The sequence below is a fragment of the Poecile atricapillus genome, chromosome 30 (genome assembly GCF_030490865.1).
Source record: "Poecile atricapillus isolate bPoeAtr1 chromosome 30, bPoeAtr1.hap1, whole genome shotgun sequence".
NCBI lineage: Eukaryota > Metazoa > Chordata > Aves > Passeriformes > Paridae > Poecile > Poecile atricapillus.
The window spans coordinates 2,480,798-2,502,347 of NC_081278.1; the positions used below are offsets into that span (position 1 = coordinate 2,480,798).

At 51.8% G+C, this 21,550-nt stretch overlaps 1 pseudogene; it reads right to left on the minus strand.

The window, feature by feature from the left end:
- Positions 1-4,447: 4,447 nt before the first annotated feature.
- Positions 4,448-8,679, minus strand: LOC131589809 (serine/threonine-protein kinase pim-1-like; annotated as a pseudogene).
- Positions 8,680-21,550: the final 12,871 nt, after the last annotated feature.

Below are 21,550 nucleotides of genomic sequence, written 5' to 3' on the forward strand. Positions count from 1 at the left end.
GGTACTGCTGCTGGCACTGCTGGTGCTAGCGGTGGTGGTGGTGCTGCTGAAACTGCTGCTGCTGGTGGTGCTGCTGCTGTTGGTGCTGCTGCTGCTGGTACTGCTGGTGCTGGTGGTGATGCTGGTGCTGTTGCTGCTTCTGAAACTGCTGGTGCTGCTGGTGCTGCTGGTGCTGCTGCTGTTGTTGTGGCTGCTGGTACTGCTGGTACTGCTGCTGGTGCATCTGGTGGTGCTGCTGGTGCTGCTGGTGCTGCTGGCACTGCTGGTGCTGCTGGCACTGCTGGTGCTGCCGCTGCTGGTGCTGGTGCTGCTGGCACTGCTGGTGCTGGTGCTGCTGGCACTGCTGGTGCTGGTGCTGCTGGTGGTGATGCTGGTGCTGGTGGCACTGCTGGTGCTGCTGCCACTGTTGCTACTGCTGTTGCTGCTGCTGAAACTGATGGTGCTGGTGGGGCTGGTGCTGGTGCTGCTGGTGCTGCTGCTGTTGTTGCTGCTGTTGTTGTGGCTGCTGGTACTCCTGCTACTGCTGGTGGTGCTGGTGGTGCTGCTGCTGAAACTGCTGGTGTTGCTGCTGGTGGTGCTGCTGCTGGTGCTGCTGGTGCTGCTAGTGGTGCTGCTGGTGATGCTGCTGGGACTGCTGGTGCTGCTGGCACTTCTGCTGCTGGTATTGCTGGTGCTGCTTCTGGTGCAGCTGCTGCTGCTGGTTCTGCTGCTGCTGCCGCTGCTGGTGCTGGCACTGCTGGTGCCGCTGCTGCTTGTGCTGCTACTGTTGCTGCTGCTGAAAACTGCTGCTACTGTTGCTGCTGCTGAAAACTGCTGCTGCTGCTGCTGCTGCTGCTGTACTGCTGGTGATGCTGGTGCTGGCACTGCTGGTGCTGCTGCTGGTGCTGGTGGTGCTGCTGGAGCTGCTGCTGCTGCTGGTGCTGCTGGCACTGCTGGTGCTGCTGCCACGGTTGCTGCTGCTGTTGCTGCTGCTGAAACTGCTGGTGGTGCTGCTGCTGCTGCTTCTGCTTCTGCTGCTGAAACTGCTGGTGCTGCTGCTGCTGGTGCTGGTACTGCTGGTGCTGCTGATGCTGGTGGTGATGCTGGTATTGCTGCTGCTGCTGCTGGTACTGCTGCTGGCACTGCTGGTGCTAGCGGTGGTGGTGGTGCTGCTGAAACTGCTGCTGCTGGTGGTGCTGCTGCTGTTGGTGCTGCTGCTGCTGGTACTGCTGGTGCTGGTGGTGATGCTGGTGCTGGTGCTGCTGCTGGCACTGCTGCTGCTGGTGCTGCTGGCACTCCTGGTGCTGCCGGCACTGCTGGTGCTGCTGGTGTTGCTGCTGGTCGTGCTGCTGGTGCTGCTGGTGCTGCTCCAGGTGCTAGTACTGATGCTGTTCGTGCTGCTGGTGCTGCTGATGCTGGTGCTGTTGCTGCTGGTGCTGCTGGTGCTGCTGCCACTGTTGCTGCTGCTGTTGCTGCTCCTGAAACTGCTGGTGCTGCTGGTGCTGCTGGTGCTGCTGCTGTTGTTGTGGCTGCTGGTACTGCTGGTACTGCTGCTGGTGCTGGTGCTGCTGGTGGTGCTGGTGGTGCTGCTGGTGCTGCTGGCACTGCTGGTGCTGCTGGCGCTGCTGGTGCTGCTGGCACTGCTGGTGCTGCTGGCGCTGCTGGTGCTGCCGCTGCTGGTGCTGCTGGCAGTGCTGGTGCTGGTGCTGCTGGCACTGCTGGTGCTGGTGGTGATGCTGGTGCTGGTGGCACTGCTGGTGCTGCTGCCACTGTTGCTGCTGCTGAAACTGATGGTGCTGGTGGGGCTGGTGCTGGTGGGGCTGGTGCTGCTACTGTTGCTGCTGCTGAAAACTGCAGCTGCTGCTGCTGCTGCTGCTGCTGCTGCTGCTGCTGCTGCTGCACTGCTGGTGATGCTGGTGCTGTTGCTGCTGGTGCAGGTGCTGCTGGCACTGCTGGTGCTGCTGCTGGTGCTGGTGCTGCTGGTGCTGCTGGCACTGCTGGTGCTGCTGGTGCTGGTGCTGTTGATGTTGGCGGTGATGCTGGTACTGCTGCTGCTGCTGCTGGTGCTAGTGGTGGTGCTGCTGCTGATGAAACTGCTGCTGGTGCTGCTGCTGCTGCTGCTGTTGCTGGTGGGGCTGCGGTTGGTGCTGTTGGTGCTGGTGCTGCCGCTGCTGCTGCTGGCACTGCTGGCACTGCTGGTGCTGGTGCTGCTGGTGCTGCTGGTGCTCCAGGTACTGGTGCTGGTACTGCTGCTGCTGGTGCCACTGCTGCTTGTGCTGCTGCTGTTGCTGCTGCTGAAACTCCTGGTGCTGCTGCTGCTGGTGCTGGTGCTGCTGTTGCTGGTGCTGCTGCGATCATTTTTCCAGCACTGCCCCAGACTGAGGGATCAGATCCAGGCACTGCTGCTGCTCCCTTGGGACCAGCCCCAGTTTGGTTGTTGCTGTCAGTGCCAGCAGAAGCCGTGGCTGGAGCAGTGGGTGCTGACAGTGCCCCAAGGCCCGGGGCTGGAGGGGTCCCTGGGCTGGGGCTGGGAGGGAGCTGCCCCTTGTTCTCCCTCTGCCTCACGCAGAGCTGGGCCGGGCACAAGTGGGGCAGCAGAGCCAACAGGGAGCCTGCGAGTCTCTTCCAGCCGTGCCTGCTCAGAGTTTGGCCTTGGAGCTTCAGGTGGGCAAAGGCAGCTGCTCTGCTCCCTCTGCGTGTCCCCGTGTTCAGCAGTGCTGCTCCATCAGTCTGTGCCCAGCAACGGGGAAAAGCCTCAGCCCTGCAGGGCCAGGAGCTGCCGGGCTCTGCCTGAGCAGCTCAGCCAGCGGGAAGGGAGCTGCTCCACATGGGAACCAAGAGCAAAGGACAGCTCTTTTTCATAGCATGATTTCTGTTTTAAGGGGAAAAATGTGGAAAATAAAAGATAAAATCTTCTATAAAATGTGAAAGATAAAAAGTGTGCAGTGAAAAATCTTCTATAACTTTGAATTAAGGCGTAATTGGTCTTTTGAAACATAAAACTCAGTTATTTACTTTGTAAATGTGCTGATGGCATGATGCATCTTACCGGCCTCAGTAACCTTTTAGAAAAAGATTTTGGGGTTTGATTCCAATATTGCTATTTTAAATTGTGGTGAAATTGGAGTGAAGCAACAAGAAACTGCTTTGCGCCTTGCCAGCTCCAAGCAGCACTGGGAATCTAAACTCTATCAAACCCCAAATCCTTTAGAAGATGCCCTTCCTTCTCACCCTGTGAATGAGCTGCACATTCCCTTTCAAACATTCAGGGGTTTCTTAAAGATGCAAACTCACACTTACAGCTTTTTGTGCTGGTTTGGAAGTGCAGAAGGGCGATTCTTCATTCATCAGCTCCAGACTGCACTGCCTCAGGAACCAGCAGTGGCATTTCTAGAGGAGGAAAAGAGTGCAATTGCACAATTCCAGCCAAAAAGAAAGGAAGAGTAGGACATAGAAAACATCCTGTGCAGATGCAGGCATTCAGCTGGGACTGTGGAGAGTTTGGCTTCTTGCCAATTGGATGTGTGTCCCTAACTGCAATCTCTTGGCCTGCAGGAGAGTCTCACTCACCTGCAAAAGCAGAAAGCTCAGGCGGTGTGCTGGGAACGGGCTCGTGTGATGCAAAGCTGTCAGAGCAATGTGAGGGCAGAGTGAGCCCAGCTGTGCCTGGGGCTGAGCCCAGCAGAGCCCTGGCAGAGCCCAGAGCAGCCTCAGCATCCGCAGAGCCCGGCTGCAAGGAGAGAAACCAGAAACCGCCCGTCAGCTGCAGGCTCCTGTCCCCTTGTCCCAGCCACCCGCGGTACCCAGGCCATGCTGGTCATGCTCAGAGCTGGGCCCAAAGCTGCCCATCACTGCTGCCTCTGGGAGCAGAGCAGGAGGGCAGGACATGTGCCCAGCCTGTAGCCAGCCACGGCAGATCCAGTCCCTCAGCAGCTGCCCAGAGACAAAAAGCAGCTTGGCAGCCAACTGAAGAATTGGTTGCATCCACCCCAGCCAAGGGGGGAACCTTTGGTGCTGGCCAGGCTGTGCCATGCCCAGATCTGGGAGCATCCCCTGGCTGTGGACTCACCTGCAAATTGGGCATGGAGCGACTCTTTGAAGAAGACATGCCAGAATTGAAATCCATCATCTTCAGCTGGCCAGCTGGAGGAAGAGATTGCCATCCTTGAGGTTGCCCTTGGTGTCTCCAGCAGCCCCACCTGATAACAGCTTCTCCAGGGGCTCCTTCTCCTTGCCTAGGGGCCAGACCAGGCTGTCAGTGCTCTGTCCAGGGTCCCAGCCATCAGTGAAGCAGACAAGCAAAACCAGGGGGAATGGTGGCCACCAGTGCTTTCCACACCAGGTGTCCAGCTCAGCTCCAGCCCAAGAGCTGTGTGTTCCCTTCTGATGAGCCCTGCTCAGAGCTACAGGCAGGACAAAAGCAGCCTGGTTTGCTTTGCCCCTGATTGCCAAGAAATGTGTGGAGCTGTTACCTGCCAGGCCCCTGGATCCAACTGTGCATGTGGATCTCTCCCATCTCCTAGGGCAGATGAACACCCTGCATCCAAGGATGGCGGAAAAGGTCTTCTAAGGATGGCCTGTCCAAGGGTTGCATGGACAAACACCTCTTAATAATATCTTGGCATTCTGAAGAGAGAAACCAGGAATCAGCAGTCAGTTGGAGAAGTTGCCACCCCCTTCCAGTGCCCAGGCCATGCTGGGTGTGCCCAGAGCTGGGCCTAAACTTCCCCATGGATTCCCTGTTTGCAGGAGAGCAGGACATGTGCCACCTCCTCAGCAGCTGCCAGAGCAGGATGCTCATGAGCCCGCTGCTGTCTCCCAAGCCCGGTGTTCCCCCTGTGCCCAGAGATGAGGATTCACCTTGGGAGAGCCGTCGTGGGAACAAGATCCGTCCCCAGATCATCTGCTGGCCCCTCATGAATGGGTGCTTCCCTATGACCAGCTGGTACAGCAGGAGGCCCAGGGACCAGACTGTTGCTGCCTGGCCATGGTAGCGTTGCTGGTGGATCCACTCTGGTGGGCTGTAGGACAGGGTTCCTGTGGAACACAGATGGAGCTCATCAGGGGGTGCTGCTGCTCCCAGAGCCTCACCCCAGCATCCCTGGGCATGTGGGGGCTGCCCCAGCGGCACACGGGGTGACCCACTGCCCTCTCGCCAGCACCTGGGACTTGGCTACAAACCCAGGGCTGGAAAAGAAGCCACTGCTGCTGGAAGAGGGCAGCAGAAGCACTGGGGAGGCCCAACCATCACAAGCAAATAAAAACCCACCCCATGGCAGAGAAAAACACACTCTCCTCCCTGCCTGCATGGCCTCCAAAAAATTGTTAATAAGCCAAGGCAAACGTGAGGAGCAGAGGAGTTCAAGCCCTTGCTCACTGATGCACCAAACTCTCTGGGGCATGGGGTCAGACCCCTGCCCTCTGCTACCCCCATGGGGGTTTTTGTCAGGCTGGCTGTCCCAGCCCCAGCCCAGGGCACAGTGGGTGCTGAAGGCTGTTGGCAGGGCTGGGAGCTGGCCCCCCTCACACCCCCATTCAAATCAATTTGGCTCAAGCATTAATCCCATCCCGGCAGCAACACGGGGAATCCCCGGTGCCACACCCAGGCTGGGCCATGAGATGGCCAGGAGCATCCCCTGCCAGGGCTCACCTGCAAACTGGGTGTAGGCTGTGTCTTGCAGGAAGGCGCCACAGCCAAAGTCGATCAATTTCAGCTCCCCTGTGGCCAGGTCGAGCAGGATGTTCTCTGGCTTGATGTCCCTGTGCAGGACCCCGCAGCTGGTGCAGTGCTGCACGGCCTCCAGCAGCTGCCTAAACAGCCCCCGCGCCTCCTCCTCCGGCAGGAACCTCCGCTCCGCCAGCAAATGCGAGAGGTCCTGGCACCGCTCTGGACGCTCCAACACTAACACGAAGCTGTCGGGGAGCTCAAGCCACTCCAGCAGCTGAATGATTGCAGCACAGCCAGAGGACACCCTGTCCAGCAGCACGATCTCCAGGGGAGCACGGGTGCCGTCGGGCTGCGGGAGGAGCACCGTGCTGTCAGTGGGGCTGAGGCCGTGCCAGGGCTCTGGGAGCCCTCAGCCAGCCCGGGATGCTCTGCACACCTCGCTCACCCCCACGCCCGCTCTCCCCGCAGGGCTCTCGGCGGCTCCCACCCTGCCGGGCCCCGGCTCATCCCTGCCCGGCACGCCCCGGCTTCTGCCGCTGGCCCCGTTCACTCACCAGCTCGCCCCAGAGCCGGACGCGATCCCGCAGCACACATTTGATGGCCACCTGTGAGCAAGGAGCAGCAGAGGGTTGAGCTCGCTGCCCGCCCCGCCGCGCCCCCGCCATCTCCTCCGCCCCCTCCGCCCCCCCCTCCTCCTCCTCCTCTGCCCACCGCTCACCGGGGCACCGTCCAAGAGTCGCGTGGCCGCGAAGACGCTGCCGAAGCCGCCGCGCCCCAGCAGCGGGCCCAGCTTGTAGCGCTGCTGCAGGGCCTCCTGCGCCTTCCCTGGCGGCGAGTCGCGGCCATCAGCGCTCGGCCCGGGGCCAGGAACGGCCCCCGAGCGCTCCCCGACCTCCCCGGGCCGGGCATCCGCAGGCGTTCCCTCATTGGAACGCGGCAGCGGCGGCTCGGGGCCAGCGGCCGCGCTGCTGAGCGGCGGAGCTCGGGCCGGGGAAGCCGCAGCGGAGGCGGCGGCAGCGGCCGCGCCGCCTGTGTCCTCCGCGGGCCCCGGGAGGAGCCGTGGCCGGGGGCAGGGCCGGGGTCGGGGCCGGGGCCGGGGTCTGGACCGGAGCCTGCATCGGGGCCGGGGCCGGGATCGGGCCAGGCGGAGCCAAAGGGCAGCGATTCCGCCCCAGCCCCAGGCAATGATGCCCGCCCAGCAGCGCCAGCGCCAGCACAGCCAGAGCCGGGCGGAGGCGAGACCACGGCGGGACGGCCGCGGACGGGGCCGCGGACGGGGCCGGGGCCGGGGCCGGGGCCGGGGCAGTCCCGCCCGGGGCCGTGGGCGGGCCCGGGGGCGGGCCGGGGGCATGGCCCGGGCGGGCTCGGGGAGAGGGAACCTGGAAGAGGACGGGACGCAGGAAAAGTGAGACCCCGAGGGAATGTGGGACAGTGGGAAAGGGAGAGGAGAGACAGAAAATGATAAATTTGCTGCTTTCGCTGCTTCCACTGCTGCTGCTGCCGCCGCTGCTGCCGCTGCCGCTGCTGCTGCCGCTGCAACTGAAGCACCGGGACCGTTTGTCCCCGTGTCCGTTTGTCCGTTGCCCGCTCGGCCCCGCCCCGAGCCCCGCGCTCCCCGGGCAGCCCCTGAGCCTGGCCAAACACGGGAACTTTGCTCTGTTGAGCCAAGAGCCAGAGTCTTGACTCCTGCACAGGGGCACAGGAGTGCCCTCGGTTGCTGCTGTGCCTCGTCCCTGCTGAGGGTCAGTCACCATCTGAGCACATTCCCTGAATGCAGAAGTTGTACCTGACCCAAGCACTGCACTTGTGTCTCCAGCATTGCTTTCCAAGTAAAACAGCGGAAGGCAAACTGCGTATAGCTCATGGTATTTTACAGTGTCTAAAACTTGCCAAGTCTCAGATCTTAGAGGTGAGATCCATGTGGAATGAATGGGATGGAGAAAGTACATGATGGAAAAGGGAAACCTAAAAATAAATAGAGAAAAATAGAGAAAAACATATTGGTTGTTTCTTTTCATTTTATTTTCATTTCATAAAGAAGTGGTTTCAATTTTCCCAGAATCTTCTCCACAGTCCTGTCTGTTCTTTCCAAAAACCTGTCCTGGAGAAGAAGGCACAGCTCCTGTCACAAGATGTGCCCCCAGCTGCAGCTTCTCTTGGCTTCCCACACAGTGACTGCAGCACAACTCTTGCAGCAGAGCAGGACAAATGTTTGAAGAACTTGACAACTTGTTCTTTCTTTTCCTTGGGGACAGTGGAGTTGTGCCATTGGTAAGGTTTGCATTGTTACTCTTCTAGCCAAAGAAAACATGATGAGGTACCAGGAATTGTTGGGGAATACATGCCTGGCTGAATGTGGAGAAAGAATCTCCAGAGCCTGCAGCCAGCAGTGGAGAGCTAATCATTCCAATAGCCCCATGGGCATCTTGAAAGTGATCTGGAAAATGAAGACGGGCTGACAGAGGGAGTTTGTTTCTGTGTTTAGTTTAGATGATTCTACATCTCTTGCACTGGGAGAAATCAAGAGCACAATCAGTTGATGATAAGCACCAGAACATGATAAGCTGGACCTCTCAGTGGATGAGAGAAACAATGTGAAAAGGAGAAATGCAGGGAATGACTTGGTGAACTTTGTGTGTAAGAAGGTACATTTTTTCCTAATAATTCCCAATTCATTCCCTTTGCTTCTATCCTTTTAAAAAGGCCAATTGCATCTCAGATTCCCCATGAAATGAGAACCCTGAGCTTGTGGGACTGCCTGAAAGGTGCCCTGTTCCTTTTTCTTCTGCTGCTCAGAAGAAACAATGAATCGAGTTGGGAAGTTCTGGTATTTCTTTCTCCTGCTGGATTTCTTCATTTTATTTGCCACTGCAGAGGCAATTTCTGTGATGGCCTCTGTCAGTTGATTCTATTTCAGCAGCAGCAGCAGCAACAGGGCTGTGTTTGAGCACTGCAAATGTGGCCTGTGTGGCTTTAATTCTCCTTGACTTTGTGCTCAGGGGGTTGGGAGCATTTTGATCTCTACTGATCATGATGCCTGAAACAAAAATCCTGAGTTCCCAGTGACAAAAGCACAGTGGGTAGCACTGATTAAAAGAGGCAATTGCAGCTGTACTGCTAAAATTCAAGTGGCAAGCAGAAGAGGGGCAAGAGCAGCCGGGATCTACAATTGCCAAGGCAAAGGCACCAACAGCCTCCTGCTGTCACCTCAGGGTGAGTAAAACAGTGCTGAAAACAGCGCTGGAACCCAATCCTTTCTTCCTCTGAGGGCTGGCTGAGGGCAGCAGAGCCGGGCCCTGAGGAATCAGGGCTGTTTGTGGGGGATTGTTGCTGTAGTCCAGAACTGCCCTGGGAAAAGCCCTGGGAAGCCGAGGCAGGAGCAGGTTGGAAGGGCCGGCGCTGCTGCTGCTCCTGGCCGGGAGCCCCGGCCGGGCCGGGTCGGCGCCCGCTGCGCTGCGGCTGCTGCTGCTGCCAGAGCCGGGCGGGACTCGGGGACAGGGAATGGACACGGGGGGACAGCAAAGGCCTTGGGGGCTGCAGGGATGTTGGCACTGGGGCCAGCGCCAGCACAGAGCTTCAGCCCGCAATGAGGTAAACGCTGGGGAAAGGCTCCATTCAGCCTTTCTTTACTTGGTGCTGTGAAGGGACCAAAATAAAAGGAGAAGGAGCAGGGCCCAACCCCTTCTCCTTTGGGAGGAGCCCCTGGGGCTGTGAGGGGCTGTGAGGGGATGTGAGAGGATGTGAGGGTCCATGAGAGGTCCTGTGGGGCCATGAGGGGCTGTGAGAGGCCAAGAGAGGTTCTATGGGGCAATGAGAGGGTCTATGGGGCCATGAGGGGCTGTGAGGGGCCATGAGGAGCCTCAGCCCTGGCAGGAGGGGTCCCCACCATGTCCCCAGGGCAGAGCAGCCGTGAGGGGCCGCAAGTGCAGACGTGGCAGCAGAGTGGACTTGGGGCACCTCTGGGAAAGGATGAGACACTTCCACATCTCCAAACGACACTAAACCCACCATTAACAGGATTTTCCATCTTTAGAATCCACTGGCAACTTGGAGTTGAGTGTACAGTTTAATCCTGGTGGGAAAAGCAAGGGAATTTTCCCAGTGTGTGACATCCAGCCAACTTTATTCGTGTCTAAGATTTGAAAGTCTCGACAGTGAAAATACTAATAAATAATAATAACAACAAGAACAAGAAATAAAGCTCTGAATCCCAGCAATCAGCTCAGAAACATGTTTTTGATTGTAATAGATTAGTATTAAAGAAATAAATTAAATAGATTACATTTGTAATTCAGATGTGTTTCATCCTTTTCCAAGGTTCTGGTCCCCTTCCTCAGGGGTCATTTCCTTTACTCACCCACTTTCTAATAGGTAGAAGGGAGTTAAGGGCACCAGAAAAGGCAACAACTCCTGTTTCAATGGGAAGCAGCCACCACTCCAGGGAACCTGAATTGCCCCCAGGCACATGTGTGCACTTGAAGGGTGAGTGGGTGTTGGGGACAGAGATCTCCAACTCCTTCTAAGGCTGTGAGAAACCCACAAGTGGCAAAGTATCATTGCGGGTCAACTCCTGTTGAAATTCCATTCCCCCACACCCTCCAAATGGGCAAGCAGGGCTGGGCTCTGGCAGGGTTCAGTTTTGAGTGCCTTGTGCTCACTGGCATGGAAGTGATCCTATGAACTCTGGTACTGATGGATTGTGGAATGGCTGCTGAAGGAGGAGGGGGAATCTCAGGAGACAGCAAAGTCTCTTCTTCTCCCTTCTCATTACAGAACCCCCTCTCCAAAGAGAAATGCCTGTGCTGGGTTTCCATGAGACCCCTTCCCTCAGCCCAGTGTCTGACCCACTGTGTGATCTGCAGGAGCCAAAGCCAGAGGAGTCCCAATATCAGTCACCCCACGGTCCCCACACAGCAGGAGAAAGCACTGCTTGCAGTGGGGCTGCTGATCTGTGACCCGTCCTGGTTCCATCCACCCCACTCCTCTCAGCCACAGACACCAGAAGGATTCCAGGAAAGCCACAGTGCTCTACCAGATGCCAGGAGCACTCCCTGCTGTGGCCTCAGGGATGCTGGGTGACCTCGTGGATGAGGATCTGTGGCTGGTGATGGAATGTGTGGATGGAGGCCCTTGACAGGAGGTTGTTGGAGACACGCATGGGGCTGAAGGAGAGATGGCAGCTGTCAGTTGGGAGGGCAGGGACCCCGCTTGAGAGTCCATTGCCTTGGACACCCTCAGCCACAAGATGTCCAAGAAGTCACACAAGACTTTGGCACTCTCAGCCTTCTTTCCCCCAAGTTCCAGCTTTCTGTACATTTACAGCAGAGAACCTTGCGTGTTTCTAGAACTAGGACAAAGATCCCAGATGGAACAAGCCTTGCTGGTTTTAGTCAGAAGCATCAGTGACCAAAAGTTGTATTTCCTTTGGTTTGGTCACATCTTTGTTCCTTCTCAGTGTTCAGGCTGGGTTGTGGGGTGTCCTCATTTGCTGCATTCTCTGAGTTCCTCTTGGATCCTTTGAGCAATAGGTTGTGCCCTCTGAGGATCCTTTGTGCTCCTTGGTGACCCAGGAGAACCTTCCAGGCAGTTTTTGGGGGAGCTGCTGCTGTGATGTCACAGGAACGTTGCTGTGTCCTTGTGGTGTTCCCATTGCTGTGGGGCACAGAGGCCTCAGTGTCAGAGCGGCTCTGGGTGCCTGATCATAGCCTGAGGATCCTCCTGCCCGAGGCATTCTCAGCAGCCAGCCCAGCCCTTAACCAGTGTCCTTTTGTCCTTGCAGGGGGACAGACAGTCTGCAGACATTTGCAGCACAGCCAAAATGATCCAGCAAGTGGTTGCTGCAGTTTGCACTCTGGACTCTCTGGCTTCTTATGGGTATTTTTTAACCCACTGGGCCCCTGAATCGAGGATTTCCCCAGGTGCACCATATGTGCCTTTGGGATTGCTCTGGGCTTTCTGTTCTTCCTTTGGAACAGAGGTGATTTTGAAAGAAAATTGCCATTAAGATGCCATTCCTTTGGGAAAGCTCCTGCCAACAACTTCTTAAAAAAGGGGTTGTTTGTAGCCAGCAGGGTGTGCACAGCATTTGAAATGTAGCCTGGGGGGGTTCTGTTCCCCAAGAAGAGAGTCTGTGGCAGCAGATCCTGGCACTCCTTCCGTTTGCTCACCCAGCCAAAAACTGGACACAGCCTTCTATTTTGTGCTGTTCTCTTGCTTGCTGTGTGATCGAAAAGGACTGTGACTCCAGGAGGGAAGTTGTGAAAGTAAAATGCTTTCTCTTGGCATTGACTTGTTGTGTGGGATTTTCCCGCAGAGGCAGCTTTTTCTCCTAACAGCGTCTGGCTCAGGTGAAGGTCCCCTCACACATGGATACTGGGAAGCTCCTTCTTCAGTGAGCAGGAAAGGAACCTTTGGTGTTCAGAGATCCCAGCTGTTCCCTTTCAACACCAGTATGAGCCCAGTAAGCTCCAGTATGATCCTTGTCACATGGCAGCATTCCCAGTACGGTCCCATTTGCCTCTGACTAGATCAACCCAGTCAGTCCCAGTATGATGTCATTTGCTCCCAACATGCTCCCAGTTGCTCCCAGTCACCCCCAGTATGGGGGATGATGTGCATGGTGTGTTCCCAGTCATTCTCAGATACTCCCAGTACGAGTCCAGTCAGTCCCAGTATGATCCAAAATTGGATTGCTGGGAGGCTTCGTGGAATCCTGGAGACCACTGTGACACTCTAGGGCCCCATGGAACCATGGTGACACCAGGTTGGCTGGGAGTGTTGATGTGCTGCAGGGTAGGAGGGCTCTGTACAGGGACCTGGACAGGCTGGATCCAGGGCCCAAACCCAACAAGGTGAGGTTTAACAAGTCCAAGTGTTGGGTCCTGCACTTTGGCCACAACAACCCCTGCAGTGCTACAGGCTGGGGACAGAGTGGCTGGACAGCAGCTAGGCAGAAAGGGACCTGGGGCACTGATGGACAGCAGGCTGGGCATGAGCCAGCAGTGTGCCCAGGTGGCCAAGAAGGCCAATGGCTCCTGGCCTGGATCAGGAACAGTGTGGCCAGCAGGAGCAGGGCAGGGATTCCTCCTCTCTACTCTGCACTGGTTGGGCAGCACCTCGAGTGCTGTGTCCAGTTCTGGGCCCCCAATTTAGGAAGGCCATGGATGGGCTGGAGCATGTCCAGAGAAGGGCAACAAGGCTGGTGAGGGCTCTGGAGCACAAGTCCTGTAAGTGATAGTAAAAGATCTCAAAATGGTAGAAAATTTGGGGACTTAGAAAGAAAGTTAGGTTTGGAAAGGCCTTGGAAAAGTTGGCCCTGGGAAATGTTAGGCCTTGTACTCGGTAAAGATCAGGTGAAATTGCACCTGTGTAATCGGTAGATGATCATGATACAATTGTTAGATATGATTGGATATAATTATTGTTTAAAGAACATGAGGAACAATGTTAGGGGGCTGGGGGGGGATTATGAGAAATCCATGCTTGGGTAAAAACAATGCATACAATAGAACAATGTAAGTTTAATAATTAATATGTAAGTTATATAATGCAAGAGTGTAAAACATGTTCAGTTCAAAACCACAATGGGTCAGATTTGGGTATGTGTACCCCTGACACCCAGATCTCTTAATAAAGCACCTGCATATAATCATTTGTGATTCTGTCTGTTCCTGAATGCTAACAATTTCATCAGATTTTACTGGAATTTTCTGAGATACTTGTGGAATTTTTGTGGAATTTTGTGGGATATTGAGGAGATTTTGTGGGATGTTTCTGGAATTTTGTTAGATTTTTGTGGAATTTTGTGGGATATTGAGGAAACTTGAAAAATTCTGAGGGATTTTTCTTAGATTTTGTGGAAATTTGTAAAGATTTTGTGGGATGTTTCTGGATTTTGGTAGGGTTTTGAGAAGATTTAGGGAATTTTGTGGGATGTTTCTAAAACTTTTTGGGATTTTTCTTGAATTTTGTGGGATATTGAGGAGATTTTGTGGGATGTTTCTTGAATTTTGTGCAATTTTTTTGGTATGTTGGGGCAATTGTCGAGATTTTGTGGGATGTTTCTAAAATTCTGTGGGATTTTTGTGGACTTTTGTGTGATTTTGAGAAGACATGACAAATTTTGAGGGATTTTTCTTAGATTTTGGTGAAATTTGTGGAGATTATGTGGGATGTTTCTGGAATTTGATAGAGTTTTGAGAAGATTTAGGGTTGTTTTTTTTATTTTTCAGCAATTTCGTGGGATTTTGCTGGAATTTTATGGGATTTTGAGAAAATTTAAATAATTTTGAGGGATTTTCTTGAACGTTGCGGGATTATCTTGAATTTTGAGGGATTTTTCTTGAATTTTGTGGGATATTGGGAAAATTTAAAGAATTTTCAGAAATGTTTGTGGAATTTTGTGGGATTTTTTTTGAATGTTGTGGAATTTTGTGCAATTTTGAAGAGACTTGAAGAATTTTGAAGGATTTTTCTTAGAATTTGTCGAAATTCGTTGAGATTTTGTGGGATGTTTCTGGAATTTTGTGGGATTTTGAGGCGACATGAAGAATTTTGAGGTATATTTCTAGATTGTGTGGAAATTTAAAACGATTTTGTGAAATGTTTCTGGAATTTGGCAGGGTTTTGAGAAGATTTAGGGAATTTTGTGGGATGTTTCTGGAATTTTGTGGATTTTTGTGGCATTTGGTGGGATTTTGAGGAGACTGAAAGTATTTTGAAGGATTTTGCATAGATTGTGTGGAAATTTGTAATAATTTTGTGGGATGTTTCTGGAATTTTGTGGGATGTTGAGGAGACTTGAAGAATTTTGAGGGATTTTTCTTAGATTTTGTGGAATTTTGCAATGATTTTGTTGGATGTTTCTAAAATTTGGTAGGGTTTTGAGAAGATTTAGGGAATTTTTTGGGATGTTTCTGGAATTTTGTGGGATTTTTGTAAAATTTTGTGGGATTTTGAAGAGACATGAAAAATTTGGAGGCATTTTTCTTAGATTTTTGGACTTTTGTAATGATTTTGTGGGAAGTTTCTGGAATTTGGTGGGGTTTAGAGACGATTTAGGGAACTTTGTGGGATTTTTTCTGGAATTCTGAGGGATTTTTGCGTAATTTTGTGGGATTTTTGTGTAATTTTATGGGATTTTGAGGAGAGTTGAAGAATTTTGAGGGATTTTTCTTAGTTTGTGTGGAAATTGGAGGAGACTTTGTGGGATGTTTCTGGAATTTTTTGGGATGTTTCTGGAATTTTGTGAGATTTTTGTGGAATTTTGAGGGATTTTGAGGAGACATGAAAAATTTTGAGGGATTTTTCCTAGATTGTGTGGAAATATGCAAAGATATTGTGGGTTGTTTGTGGAATTTGGTAGGATTTTGAGAAGATTTAGGGAATTTCGTGGGAATTTTATGGAATTTTGTGGGGATTTTCAAGAAATTTGAGAGATTTTTCTTAGATTATATGGAAATTAGAGAAGATTTTTTTGGATATTTCTGGAATTTTGTGGAAGGTTTCTGGAATTATGTGCAATTTTTGTAGAATTTTGTAGGATTTTTGTAAAATTTTAAGGATTTTAAACAGACATGAAGAATTATGAGGGATTTTTCTGAGATTGTGTGGAAATTTGTAATGATTTTGTGGGATGTTTCTGGAATTTGGGAGGGTTTTGAGATGATTCAGTGAATTTTGTGGGATGTTTCTGGAATTTGGTAGGGATTGAGAAGATCTGGGAATTTTGTTGAATGTATGTGGAATTTTGTGGATTTTTGTAGAATTTGGTGGGATTTTGAGGAGACTTCAAGAATTTTGAGGGATTTTTCTTAGATGTTGTGGAATTTTGTGTAGATTTAGTGGGATTTTTCTGGAATTTGGTGGGATTTTTCTGGAATTTGGTGGGATTTTTCTGGAATTTGGGGTGATTTTTCTGGAATTTTGGGGGATTTTTCTTAGATTGTGTAAAAATTTGTAATGATTTTGTGGAATGTTCTGGAAATTTGTGGGTTTTTTAATTTTTTGTGGATTTTCAAGAATTTTGAAGGATTTTTCTTAGATTTTATGAAAATTCGAGGAGATTTTCTGGGATATTTCTGGTATTTGGTGGGATTTTGAGAAGATTTAGGGAATTTTGTGAGATGTTTCTGGAATTTTGTGGGATGTTTTTTGAATTTGGTAGTATTTCTGTGGGATTTTGTGGGATTTTTGTGGAATCATGTGGGATTTTGAGGAGAGATGAAGAATTTTGAGGTATTTTTCTAGGTTGTGTGGAAATTTGTAATGATTTAGTTGGATGTTTCTGGAATATGATAAGGGTTTGAGGTGATTTAGGGAATTTTGTGGGATGTGTCTGGAGTTTGGTTGGGTTTTGAGTAGATTTAGGGAATTTAGTGGGATTTTTCTTGAATTTTTTGGGATGTTGAGGAGACTTGAAGAATTTTGAGGGCTTTTTCTTAGATTTTGGTGGAAATTTGTGGAGATTTGGTGGAATGTTTCTGGAATTTGGTAGGGATTTGAAAAAATGTAGGGAATTTTGTGGGATGTTTCTGGAATTTTGTGGATTTTTAGGGAATTTTGTGGGATTTTGAGGAGACTTGAAGAATTTTGAGGGATTTTTCTTAGATTTTGTGGAATTTTGTGGAGATTTTGTGGGATGTTTCTGGAATTTGGGAGAGTTTTGAGAAGATTTTGGTGAATTTTGTGGGATGTTTCTGTAAATCCATGGGATTTTTGTGGAATTTTGTGGGATTTTTCTTGACTTCTGTGGGATTTTTGTGGAATTTTGAAAAATTCGAGGAGACATGAAAAATTTTGAGGGATTTTTCTTAGATTGTGTTGAAATTTGTAATGATTTTGTGAGATGTTTCTGGAATTTGGTAGGGATTGAGAAGATCTGGGAATTTTGTGGGATGTTTCTGGAATTTTGTGAATTTTTGTGGAATTTGGTGGGATTTTGAGGAGACTTGAAGAATTTTAAGGAATTTTTCTTAGATTTTGTGGAATTTTGTGTAGATTTTGTGGGATGTTTCTGGAATTTTGTGGGATTTTTCTAGAATTTTGAAGGATTTTGAGGAGACATGAAGAATTTTGAGGTATTTTTCTAGATTGTGTGGAAATTAGTAATGATTTTGTGGGATTTTTCTGAAATATGGTAAGGTTTTGAGGAGATTTAGGGAATTTTTGGGGATGTTTCTGGATTTTTGTGGAATTTTGTAGGATTTTTGTGGAATTTTGAAGGTTTTTGAGGAGACATGAAGAGTTTTGAGGGATTCTTCTTAGATTTCATGGACATTTATAATGATTTTGTGGATGCTTCTGAAATTTGGTGGGGTTTGTAGACAATTTAGGGAATTTTGTGGGATTTTTTCTGTAATTTTTTGGGATGCTTCTAAAATTTTGAGGGATTTTTCTTAGATTGTGTAGAAATTGAAGGAGATTTTTTGGGATGTTTTTGGAATTTGGTAGGGTCTTTACAAGATTTAGGGAATTATGTGGGATTTTTCTGGAATTTTTTAGGATTCTTTTGGAATGTTGTGGAATTTTCTGGGATTTTGTGGGATTTTGAAAAGACTTGAAGAATTTTGAGGGATTTTTCTCAGATTTTGTAGAAATTTGTGGAGATTTTGTGGGATGTTTCTGGAATTGATAGGGTTTTGAGAAGATTTAAGAAATTTTGTGGGATTTTATTTAAATTTTGAGGGATTTTGAGGAGACATGAAGTATTTTGTGGGATTTTGGAGCCGCGCCTACAACTCCCGTGATGCTCTGCGGCACCTTTAATCTGTATTGTAAGTGCGCCTACAGCTCCCATCATCCCCCGCGCCCCATGGAGCCCCGGTACAGCCCCCCAAGTGCCTGCCCGGACCCCGAAGGGTCCCCAGATTCCCCTCCCTGACTTCCAAGTGTTCCCCTGGACCCCCAAGTGTTCCTCCTGATCCCGAATTGTCCCACAGAATCCTTATGTGCTCCTCCATCTGCCCACCCGGCTCCCCCAAATGTCCTCTAGACCCCCAGGTGCTCTCTAAATTCCCTTCCCAGACCTGAAATTGCCCCAAATGTTCCCCAGAAAAGTTTCCATGGACCCCAAAGTGGCCCCTTTTACCCTGTCTGAGAATGCTTTGGGATGTCAGTCCCAGGTGGGCGATGTCAGACATGCTGAGGCTCAGGGTGAGAAGCAGGTTGTCCAAACAGGGGCAGCCCAAAAGGGGCTCATTCTTCTCTGTGACCAGACCTCCTAAGGAGACATTCAGCATCAGGATTGTAAAGAATAAATTGTAACCTCCTGATCAGTACACAAAGATGTTTTACAGTTTGAAGAGTAGAATGTTGTCACTGTAAGGGGCCTTCTTTGTTAATATACCTCATGTTGTGTCATGTTTGGTAAATACCAATATTGTTGTACCAGCCTTGTTAATGCCACCTGGCCTTGTCTATTGCCTCTGCTGCTCCCGGCACCCCCCAATGGCACCGATGACAGCACCCGGTGTGTAGATGAGCCAAACTCCCATGGGGGGTAGCATCCAGGAGAAGTGGGATTAACATCTAAAGACCCCTAGAATCAGCGAGCCATGGCACAAACTGGACTCCAAACTACACTGAGGAGCAAGGGAGAACATTGAGCAACTGACTGATGTTCCAGACCTTGTTGTTTTAACTACACAACACTTGCTATCCATGACTACCCTAGGTTTACAATGTCCAGTGTCTTCCTAGAGACTCTCCTGAAGACGGAATCCCCATCTCTGCCTTGTTGCAAAGTTGAACACCTCCTTTTCTGGGTTGTCCATTGGGAACGGCAGTGGTCAAGCTCCCCCACCTAGAGCTGACCTCAATAAAGGCATTAAAAAGGAGCTGGTCTCCTTGCCTATTCTTTTCAGAAGGACTGACCCCATGGCAGAGTGACCCACGCTGCAGCACTGTGAGGGGGCTGTTCCTCATGGGATGGACTCAGCTTGGAGAAGTTCCTGGAGAAGTCTCCAGTGGGAGAGAGCCCAGGGTGCAGCAGGGGAACGACTCCTGTCCCTGAGCAGGGGGAAAAGCCCCGGGGGATAGAGTGACCATGGCCCCATTCCCTGTGTCCCTGCACTGCCGGGGGAGGAGGCACAGCTGGGAGAAGGGAGGGGTGAGGGGAGCTGGTTTTAAGGGTCTTCCTTTACTTCTCATGATCCTGCTCTGAGTTTTTGGAGTTTTCTGACAGAAATCTCTCTCCTCCCCCACTCATCCACCGGGATTTGAGGCAGTTTTCCCTTTTTGGGGAAAATCCCAGCAAGGCACTGATGCTCCTAATTAGAGGTGGGAGAAGTGAGGCTCAGGGCTTCCCGCTGAGCCGGAGCCACCGAACACCCAGGGCTGGGAAAGGCGGGCCGGGAGCTGCAGAGAACTTTGTTTGTATCCGGAGCTCAATGGCAGCTCGGGCCGGGCCCGTTCCAGGGCTGCTCCTCATCTCCGCCCTTCCCCTCACACAGCCCGGGGGGCCCTGAGAGTGCGGGGCGGGGCTGTGCCGTGTGCAGAGCCCGCCGCTGGCTACGATTGGCTGCTGCTGCCGTCACTCGTGGTTCTGGCGCGCTCTGATTGGGCAGAGCCCAATCCCGGCCCCGCTGGCGCCCCCAGGGCGGCCGTGGGGCAGGAGAGCCGCCATTGCCGGAGCGTCTGTGCGGGCCCGGGAGCGGCGGCAGCAGCGGCCGGAGCCCGGTGAGGCGGCGGCGGAGCTCGGAGGCGGCCCCGGCCATCGCAGGTGGGAGCTGCGCTCGGTTCTGCGGGGGCTCGGGGCTCGCTGCGGGCCCGGGAGGGGGCGGCAGGGGGCTCTGGCGGGTGGGTTGTGCCGTGGCCGGCCCGTGTTGGCCCTGGCGTGAGGGCGCTGCGGGGGCGGCTGCCCGCGGTCTCCTTCCCGCTGGGGCCTCGGCAGGAGCCGGTGCCGGAGCAGCGCTGGCTCGTCCCGGTTCGTGTCGGTAGCCCGGAGGTGGCTGCGCTGTGCCCGGGGCTGGGCGGGAAAATTCCCGGTGCCAAGGGTTTGTGTCTCCAAAGGAGCCAGAGGAGTGGTGTGAAAGTGACTTTATTGCTGCCCGAAGGGAGAGGCCATGGGGCATTTGCCATGCGCTCTCTCCGGTTGCTGGAGGACGCGGCCTCGTTTTTATCCTAATTTTCCCGGCTGCATGTCCCTCTCCCTTTCCCCACTGGCGGAGGTGCTTGGAAGGTTCAGACTTCCCGATCTGCCTCCTGCATGTCCCGGTTAAGATGTACACCTCACTTTTCTATAACTTCTGATATTGATGGCTCTGTTAAGTCTTTTTTCTTCTGGAAGTTCAGGAATCTAGCGGGACTTTGAGCAGCGGTCCTTGTCAGCTAGTAACATTTTCTGAAACTGTTCTCCCATTGCTTCCGTATGTGCAAGTCCCTGGCCCTATCTGCAAGCAGATTCACTCATTGACTCTGTCTTTTCTTCCTGCGTGTTTGATTTTGGGATTGCTCTCAGTGCCCTCATTCGCTGTCCTTTTGTAGCCGTTTCTGGCTCAGGAGGTCTGGCTGCTTCCTGCATCCCCTTGCTCACCTGCTGAATGAGCTGCACTCAGCAAGGTCGGGCACAGTGAAAAGATGAGAGTTGCTGTAGAACATAAGAGGAGAAACAGCATTTGTTTAATCTATGGACTGCCAGGGAAACGTGGAGATGTGTTCCATTCCCATCTGTTCCATATTTGGACCAGTATGTGAGCTTCTTTCTTATATCCTTTGTTATCTGTTTCTCCACTTTTCCTTTGTGATCTATTTGCCAGCAGCAGTTCGAGTCATTTAACTTTCCACAAACTCTGCCTCCTTTTCCTGCTGAAAGATAATCTGACCCCATCCCATGGTGAAATGTGTTCCTCATCTGAGTGGATTGGTGCTCTGAAAGGTTAGGAGCTAGTGCCTTCTGGTTGGGTATTATTGCGATGACATCCTGTAATCTAATTACACCATGGAAATGATAAATGAGTTCTGTGGCTCCTAATATGAATTTTTTAGGGTTCCCAGGGGCTGGTCCATGGTGTTGCAGGATTTGTTCGGGTGGCCGTTCATCTTTTCCCCTTTTTGGGTCATCCCTCCAGCTGGGGCTGCATCAATTTTTGGCTTTTCTCTAATTAAATCAGCACATACTTGGATTCCCAACTGATTTCCCTGAACTTGTGGTAGCAAAAAAACCCCAGTGCTCTAATTCACCCAATATAACATAGAAAGTGACAGCATGAGTTAAGGTGGGGAGTGGGATGATTCTCCCTCTATTTTTATAGTGAAATTTTCACAACACTCTCCATTTGCTGTTTTCCTTTGCAGCTTAACCTATTTCTGCTGCAGTCAAATATCCTCACAATGGGCTCTGCCTTTAGCTATGCAAATTCTTTCCCTGCCAGCAGGCAGAGCTTGGGGTGAGGGGCAGAGGGAATCAGCCCAATTCCTCCCCCAGGCAGGAAGAGCCTGGTACATTGTCCATGCTTTGCCCCAGAGGTGTTGATTTGCATTTCTAAAGCTCCTCTCCTGCCCCATGGCCCCCCTGGTCTAGGAAGGTGTCCAGAGATCCAGCCAGAGCTCAGAGCTGGGGGAGAAGGCTCAGGGCAGGAAGAAGTGCCACAAGTGCTTGGAATGTGGGAAGGGTTTCAGAAAGAGCTCCGAGCTCATCCAGCACCAGGTGATTCACACTGGGGAAAAACCCTATGAGTGTGGAGAATGTGGGATGAGCCTGAGCCAGAAGGGCCACCTGATGCAACACCAGAGGATCCACAATGGGGGAAAGCCGTATGAGTGCGGGGAATGTGGGAAGAGCTTCAGAGAAAGCTGGGCCCTGATCCGGGACCAGGTGATCCGTACAGGGGAACGACCCTACACCTGCTTGGGATGTGGGAAGAGCTATGGGTGGAGCTCTGACCTGAGAAAACACCAGTGCAT